The sequence below is a fragment of the Stenella coeruleoalba genome (genome assembly GCF_951394435.1).
Source record: "Stenella coeruleoalba genome assembly, chromosome: 14".
Classification (NCBI taxonomy): Eukaryota; Metazoa; Chordata; class Mammalia; order Artiodactyla; family Delphinidae; genus Stenella; species Stenella coeruleoalba.
Window position 1 is genome coordinate 57,857,323 of NC_137160.1, and position 9,220 is coordinate 57,866,542.

General features: G+C 38.2%; 1 long non-coding RNA gene across 1 annotated transcript in view; it reads left to right on the forward strand.

Moving 5' to 3' along the window:
- Positions 1-8,713, forward strand: part of LOC307197428 — a 107,550-nt gene extending 98,837 nt beyond the window's left edge. The window contains exons 3-4 of the long non-coding RNA XR_013831408.1: positions 2,060-2,130; positions 2,832-8,713. This is a non-coding gene — a long non-coding RNA (uncharacterized lncRNA). The remainder of the gene's footprint in view (positions 1-2,059; positions 2,131-2,831) is intronic.
- The last annotated feature ends 507 nt before the right edge of the window (positions 8,714-9,220 follow it).

Genomic DNA, 9,220 nt, shown 5'->3' on the forward strand with positions numbered 1-9,220 from the left:
GCAAGGGTAATTAAGACTCGGAATTCTACATGTTGAACACCCTTGTTATTTCTTTGCAAATGGTACAAATACCAGGTGTATGTAAAAATGTTGAAGTTCTTTTTTATGGGCAGAAGGAATAGGACAGTGCATCCAGATTTGATGCTGCTGAGTAGGAAACTGATGTGTGTGTGTCTGCATTGTGGTGTGTGTGCATGTGTGCATGTGTGTGTATATGTGGTGTGTGTGTATGTGTTTATGTGTGTGTGTATGTGGTGTGAGTGTGTCTGTGTGTCTATGTATTGTGTGTGTGTGCGTGTGTGTCTGTGTGTGTGTGTGTGTGTATGTGGTGTGCATCTGTGTATCTATGTATTGCGGTGTGAGTGTGCATGTATTTGTGTGGGTGTGTGTCTCTGTGTGTGTGTGTCTGTGTATGTGGTGTGTGTCTGTGTACGTGTATGTGGTGTGTCTGTGCTGTGATGTGTGTGTTCATGTATGTGCATGTGTGTGTCTTTGTGCTCACATATCAGTGGAACTTGTCTAAACTTAAAGTGGCGTATACTTGCAGTCAAATTAGCAAGAGTGCTCGGTAGAAATAGTTTTGCAGTGTTTTGTTTTTAAAATGTTTGTTAAAGGGTGTGAAGAATGGTGCGGGGAGGAGTGGGGAGAACGAAAAGAGCCTGGTCAAGAGTACAGGGAAAAATATTATCTGAGGAAACCACTCAGTTGTCCACAAACAGACCTACCAGAGTAGAAGAGAGACCGGGGAAGGTGGACACACACACCAGGACTTTCCAGCAGAGACTTGCAGACTTCCCACTTCTCTAACCCACAAAGCCGAAGCCCAGCGTCCTTTAGGGAAAAAAAAGTAAGCCAGGAATCCCTCATTGAGCAGGAGGTTGGAGTAATGGCAACCCTGGACATCTGGGCCCGTTGGACAGAATTTGCAAAGAGAGAAAGAGTCCAGTTATGGCACAGATCAAGTCCCAGATTAAAAGGACATAGAAAAATATTCAAATAAATACATAGACCCTTAAGAGAACGGATGTGAATTAAGAGAGGGATAACAGGTAGGAATTAAGGAAATTGAGATTAAGGAACACCAAATGCTATAAAGTCATAAAATGAAAAGTGTGTGTGTGTGTGTGTGTGTGTGTGTGTGTGTGTGTGTGTGTGAGTGTGTACATGCAGATTGTTTCTAGACATGGCTGGAGGTCTGACCTTTGTGCACTTTGCAGCCATGTTTCTTCTTGTTCAGGAGTTTTTGCTACACGTGGTCCAGAGCTCAGATTTCCAGCCTCAGACATGCTGTGCGCATTCAGTAACAGATGTAGTATTATTTGAATGAGTTGGCTTAAAGTTATTTTGTTTTTATTCACTCACTAGCACTCCCCTTTAAACATCATTTATCATAAACAGAAGTTTTGCACACCTCTTATGTACCATGGAGAGGTTTTATCCTATAAATTTTTTCCCCGTGATATACCTCCAATTTTAGGAATCTTTTTTTTCTTTCTTTTTTAGTTGAGATATAACTGACATATAACACTATATTAGTCTCAGATGTACAACATAATGGGAATCTTTCCTTTTCTAAGAGACTGGTCTGCTCTTAACAATAGAACAATAAGACTTTGTATTTTGTAACTAGCCACTTTTTAGAGTAGGCCTTTGATAAAGTGTTTTCACTTTCCTGAAACTTATTATTTTTATTTATACTTCATTTTTAAAGTATGTTATGAAACTTAGCATAGGCCTGGCCCATGGTGACATGAACCTTCAATAATTAAAATGTAAGTCATCAGTCCTGATTTATTTAATTAATCTAAATTTAATCAATTAAGTTTTCTTTTCTATAAATAAACAGGTAAACATTTAAAATCCCTACATACTTATGGAGACTTCAGAAATTGCTTAAGTTTCATTAGATAGTGGTACAGATTTCTGGTAAATATATAAGAACCTTATAATGGCAGAGATATTTACCCTAAAATCCTCTGTGGAAAACAGACAGGAATTTTCACGAACCTGATCTGTTTGAGACTGAATCCAGTTGGCTTTTTCTTTTCTTTTTTTCCAGAAGTTCTCTTGCCTTCAATTTTCCAAGGCACTGGATGGAGCCAGAAAATCAAAGATCAACTAAAACTTAAGGTAGATCTTCAATTCCTTCAGTTATATACCAAATTTGATTAAGGCAAGTGAACACTTCTGAAAGGAATAGACAAATGTACAATGCCAAGGAATTGAGTTGAAATGGGGAATTCACTTCTTTGGGCCCATTAACTCTGTCAAGGAGGGCAGTACTGAGAACCATATAAAGGCAGAAAGCACCTAGTGCTGAAGGTGGGTCTCTGCCTATGGTTCTAAATGTTCCACATGGACAAAGAAAACAATCTGGGGAGGCACTCTCCTAAAATACCCTGAGTCTCTGTACAAATTTGGATTCCTTTGATTCAGGAAGGCCTGAACTACGTTTGGTGTCGGTTTCTGGCTTACGTTTAACCTTTGGGTGTGTAAGGCAAGGAATGTCCGCTAATCACCTTTAGCCTCATAAAATCTGGCGGCTTAAAATGTTGACACTGTTTTGGAGCCATGAACTCCAAAACAGTAAAGATTTTATATAAATGTAAGCAAATATCACAATAACTATGTTCATTATTGTTGTTTAAATTAATATTCCACAACATAATGTTGTAGTAATGGTCTTGCGGGATGCTTCTCTTAGCTTAATTCAGCAAAATTTTGATGTATCATAGTGTCAATTTAATGTAAATTCTTGAGATTGTTTGAAAACTTTTTGAATACTTAATAATTTAGAATTTGGGACTAAATAGTACCTCTTGGTATTACAGGCATTTCCAAAGCTCTTACAAATGGACCTTGAGTACCAACTTTCTGGTTCTAAGACAGCCCAGCGACTCATCCTCTTTTAACCAAGGTGCACATTTTTAACCTAGGAAGGCTCTGCCCTGCAGCAGTTTGCTGCTGTGAGGGAGAAGAGGTCCAGTTCCTGACAGGCCAACCCTGTCCAGGGTTGCAGATGTCACAGCCAGATCACCCTCAGTCTGCCGAAGAGGAAAATGTATGACTAAGGCACGTGGCAGATTGTTGCAAATTGGTTTCAAGGAAATTTCGCCTGCTATTCCATTCCTCTGTTCACTTATCCATTCCTTTACCCCTGCTTTCATGAGTTATCTATTGCTGTCCATGTGTCTGTCATCTGCTCAGAGCTGAAGACACAATTCTGAAGAGTAAAAAGAAGAAAAAGGGAAAGAAAGAAAGAGGAGGAACAGAAGGAGAATAATAATAAGGATAAAAAGGCAGCAGACAAATAATTATTGAGCATTTATTACATGTCAAGTCCTGTGCTGAATGCATTATCTACTATCTATAGATGCATTATCTCATTGAATCCTCTCACTTCTTGAAGCCAATACTGTTATTTGTTCCCATGTTTCAGATGAGAAAATAGTTTCATTCAGGGCAAGAAATGACCCCAGGTCCAATAGCTAGTAAGCAGTGACTTTGTTCTAGAACCCAAGACTCTCTGATTTAAGAGGCAACACCTTATTACGATAAAGAGCATGGTCTCTGCAGATAACTGCCGAGGTTCAAAGGAGGATCTGCCACTTACTGGCTGCGTGACCTTGGGACAGATAACCTCTCTCCGCCCCTGTCTCCTGTGGGGTGGTTATGAAGATTAGATGGCGTTTGTCTACGTAAAGCACTCAGAATAACACTTGGCGCGTAGTATGCACGGCAAAGCCCATGGGCATAGCTATCACTTGCCTGTCCTCATGGAGCTTAGAGTCTAGCAGAGAATCAAGGTCATAGTACAGACCTAAACAGCCTGCTAAGGGCTCAGACAGGAGAAGTGAAGGGCGCTAAGGGAACGTGCTGGTGGTCTCGAATCCAGACCTGGAGTTTCAGGAAATGCTTCCTTGAGCAGGTGGCATCCAAGTGGAAAGACCTGAAGAAGGAGAAGGAGGAATGAACTATAGCCCAGGGAGTTGGGACCTGTGTACCAGGAAGGCTAATTTTTTTCTGGGAAATGTAAGTGTTAAAAAAATTAATTCAGGGAATTATTGCAAGTCTTTACTAACATTTTCCTGACTATTGAAGCAGGAAACAGCACACTTGACAAAGAACAGTGTAAATAAAATTTACAAATAGATGCTAATTATTGGATCTGGAATTAGCTTTTGCATCAAGAACTTTAGAAGTACTTTTGATAACCTTTGATTGATATTCAGCACCATTAATATCTGTGTAACAGAATGCACAGAAAGGTCAACTGTCTCACTCTTTGCCTGTTGCCTACTAGTCTTTTTTTTGTCCTTCCCTGTCTGTCCTCTCTGGTCCCCCGTAGAATTCCCCAGTCACAATATTCACATCAGGTCTAAGTGCCTGCTACAAACCTCTGTGTCCTCTCAGTGTGCTCACAGCCCCAGTGGTCCCCGGCTGGGGAGAGAAGACAGCCTAAATGACGGAAAGAAAGAGGGAACCAGGTATGTTCAGGGAACACGTGGCCACCTACCTTCTATCTAGCGTGCTCTGAGGATGTAAGACTTTCTCAGCACTCCCGCCCGCCTGCTCTGTATGAGGGAGGATGCTCTTTGTCTCATCAATATCTTACCTTCTATAAGAACGTCTCAGTATCCAAAATGTAGTACTTTCACTCCAAAACAAAATTAATAATATAATATGATTTCAATCAAGGCTATTATGAGGTGCAGCCTAATCCTAGATACAAAGACCCAGGCACGTGAAACCCATGTTTCTTCACCTCTTAGCAAGAGAGGGCATTGCACTTAATCACTTAATCCAGGGTTATGCAATCCATACAAAAGCAAAGTGAGAAAGATTGCTTTCATTAGCACTTGCTATAAATTCCCAACTACTTTAAGAAGAAAAATGCAGCATCCCCTCCCCTGCAGCAGAAGAAAAGCAAGTGCTAAACGTTTCCATTATAAAATTTCAACCCCACAAAATGAATTTTTAACTTAAATTTTTTTTTTTGGTTAAAAAAAAATTGTGTTTTTAAAAAAAAAATCTCTCAAGAAAAGACTGTCCCTTGTGAATGCTGCCTAACTTTTTGTAAGCGTTACTTTGCCAGCTCGAAGTTACCCCTGTTTCATTTTCTGTGGCTAATGCAGTGAGGGCTGAGGTGTAGAGTCACATCCCCCTGTCTGTGGGATTTAAGGTGTGGTGCTGGTTATAATAGTCTTTATCTCTACTTTCTGTGATTGCAAAGAAAAAACCCTTGTTTGCCAAGTCCAGACAGGATCCCTGATTCTTTCTGTTGATCTTTCTATGCTTTTGCTCATTAGAAAACAAACTCATCCAAATCATCTTTCTTTTAGTGGAACCTAATAGCACACTTGCAAAATCACCGTATAATTTTGTGAGCTATATTTAAAAGCTGATTACATCCTACTTGAGCAATTTTTTTCCACAAGAAACCTAGAAATGTCTCCCAGTATAAATACGAAAATGCTCCAGGCCAAAATATATCATTGTTTTAGCCATATTTTCACTTGCAAGGCACTGTGCACTGAAATTGTGTTCTTTATTTCCATCCTATTAACTCATATAAATACAAGCAATGAGAATAAAACCGGGATAACCGAGGAGGGTAGATAAATGGATGAACCTTCTCTCCTCCGAATACCTAGAATTGCTGCCCATACACTTCACAAGTGGCAACTCACAGCCAATCCACAAAAGCACTGAGAGCCGTAGGTGGCCCCAATACACAAAGCACAGCTGGAGGATGTGGATTTGGGGAGCAAATAATAAATGTCATTAAGACATCCATTACTGTACTTTGCCATCAGCGCTACTCCCCTTAGAAAGTACACTGATCCAATGGGAATTGGCCCCAGACTTCAGTTTTCTGATCATGCTTGCTTTATAGCTTTGCTGTTTCCTCTTGGGCTATCATAATGTCAACAATCGCTACTTCACATTACTTTCAGTTGGAGTTTTAAAGGTCTTTCTGAATTTGAGGTTCTCAATCTTTTGTAGAGCTCTAAGTGAGGACCATTTCTATTTTAATGCTCAGGAGCATTTTTCTTTTTCGCCTTTGATTCTCATTGGTGATTTGGACAGTTGAGGTTTTTGGATACATGATGGATCTGCTGTATGAGGCTACAGTGTTTGAAACGAAAACTCTGTGCCTAAGAGTAAGCAATTCTGAATGTGAAAATGTGTTTACTATTAAGATAATCTGGTTGTCCGTATCTTAGTCATACCAAGGCTAAAATTAATTCTAATTCTTCTTTGACATGAGTTTGACCAAAATCAAATGTTCTTCCTATGAAAACATATCCCGTTATAGTTTTCTTTTCACTTGATGCCAAGCGATTATTAACTTATTTCTAAGATCTTTTACAGAGCTCATGTTACAAGAATATGGCTATGGAAATACACAGCTTTTATTTCTCAGCACATGAACCTGATTTTAGCTAAAAACAAAGCACATATTTCAAACAAATGAACAAAACATTGAAGCATGTGAACAAAAGAACACAAATTATCATGGTTATTCCATCAGTTTGTGATTAGGGCAAAACATTTCTAGTTTAAAACATGTGTTGAACACATGCGTGGCAGTCTTCCAAAATATTTTCATAGAAAAATCAAGAGGGCAAAAACTCAAAGTGCTTTTCACATTTTTAATACTCAGTTTCTGCTAAAGGCTACAACAGAGAAATATTATAGAAATACCAAGTAATAATTAGCTATTTCATTATCATTTGATTTTTACGTGTAGGGTAAATTTGAAAATGCCCCAGATTAAAATCTGCTATAAAATATTCCTGGGAAAACTGGAGTATAGGAATATCTCTGAGATATTGTACGTAGTCCACACTGAAGGTGATTCTTTCACTAAATCTCTATGCCTCATTTTCTAGCCAATTGCTACTTTTGAAACAGAATGAAGAACTAAATCAATTAGCCAGATAATTCTTTTCCAAAATAAAGGTAATTTCACTTTTCTTCTGATTTTAATTATAATATAGACTCCTGGCTTTTTATTTTGGTGAAATCCATGTCACGGAAAAATCAGGTAATTTTAACCTTGAGCAAGTTCAAAACACTCTGAAGAAAGTAAACATTACTCCTAATCACACCACTCAGAGTTAGGTATTCTAAACCTTTAGGGGACCGTCTCTCTATACACATACATACATATACATGAGTATGCAATTTCAAATAAAGTGAATTATATGTATTGTTTCATAATCTGCTTTTAAATCAAGGTGTCATATAGATCTTTCCCTGTCTATGAATGTAGATACACATCATCTGTCAAAGGGTTACATAGTATTCTAATATATAGCCAGACCACAGTTTATTTAACCAATTCTGTATTAATGAAGTTTTAGATTGCTTCCAGGATTTATTATTTTAAAAATGAAATGTGGTGGTGAACATCCTTGTACCCTTGTAAATCTGGCTACTTATCTTATGGGAAACACTCAGAAAATTCCTTGTATGGGCTGGAAACCCTTGGTTATACCTGAGCAGTGATTTTTCTTTTTTCATGGAAAGTGGAACTGACATTGATCATCGTCTATCACCTTAAGCAACTACTGCAAAGATCCATGTGGCCCTTTCCAGAGTAGAGAATACATATTTACAGTGAGAAACAGAGCATCTAATGTTTCAAGTTTCCCTCTGAAAAGCCCTTTTTTTGTGTACATGGATATAATTTTCCTTTTGTATGTGGTATTATATTGACCTTGGAGAGAAGTAAAAAGATGCGTTTCATCTGACACAGTTCAGCTGAATAATGATGGCTTTGAGTGTGCTTGTCTCCTAAGAAAGAGTCTTATATTTTAAGGAATTATGTTTGAAGAGTAATGTTGTGGTCAGATAGACTTTTACCTCTCAGGAAGAAAGGGTTTTCTTTTCTCTGGGTCTTCTTGTCAATAAAAATAAATCAAATATTTGGATTGCTTGCTTTTACTTGCTTTAAAAATAAAGAGTGAACAAAAATGTGAAGAAAACTTTTCTGAGACCATTGAGTGGTTTTAAATACTAGAATGAAGGCTTTATGCTAAAGGGGTAAGTAGACACAATTATGCTGATTTGTTTTAAGAAGCTCCAAAGGGAAAAGAAAGTGATTACTCTGAGACTGATGTAGAGAAGCCAAGAATCATTTAGAGCTTCCAGAAAACTGGGACAAAATCAATAGGAAAAGGGGTCTTTGTTTATAAGGGAATTTGAAATTTAAAAGTAAAAGTCACTAAAGTCTCTGGAGCTCCCCAAAGAATTGCTAAGTGAGTGAGTGGGTGAGATCTGGTGAGGCAAAGGAGAGGAGATGAGAGGGAAGGAGATGTAATAAATATTGCGCAGTTTCAGTGAAAGAGGAAGCCACCAGTAATTCCTTTACGTGACTAGACTTTATCATGGGAGATACTCATGAGTGTTATATAAGAATTTTTCTAGTTTTTTTCCATTCCTTCAGGTCAGCTGAGTTTTGCCTAATGCCCAGTGGAGGTCCTTGACCTCCAACTTAGGGTAGCCCCCTGCTATGACATTAGAGACCTATACAGGACATGCTGACCTCATGTTGACCTCTACTTTTGAGCTGATTATTGAAAGGTAAGATGAAAAGAAGTCTCTAAAAGTCACCCAGACCTTCCTTTTCTGCAAACGGCCAGCTAGATTATTTCAATCAACCCTCTTGCTGGAAACAATGAAAATGAGGCTAGTAGTTTTGGCTTCTGGGGTTCTGACAATGTTGTCTTTCTTGATCTGAGGTTTCCTTGGTAGTAATTACATCTCTTGACCTGGGTGGTGATTACTTGTTTTTGCATTGTTCTGTATGTAAGTTATATGTCACAGTTAAAAAAAAAAAATGTAATTACCTAATTTGGCCTTCAACCTTCAGGCAGGTAGGTTTTGCCCACTCAAGATATATTTTCACTCTCCATGAATAGAAGTATTATCTTTCTTTAGAAGCCAAAAAACCCTTTGTCAAATCCCACCTCCTAGTGGCATTAGTCATCTTATATATCAAATTGAAAGCTGCAGGTCCCAAACTGAAAATAATGAAAAGACTTCCCTGAAAATTTTTGTCTAGAACATTAAAGTTTATGAGGTTGCCAGTTAGAATCATTTATAATGGGAATAGTCTTCAATGTTTCTACTACAACAATTTTGTTTTAGCAAAGAATTCTTATTCCTCTCATTCAATTTCTTTAAATCCTGCATTAGGAAGTTCTGGTCT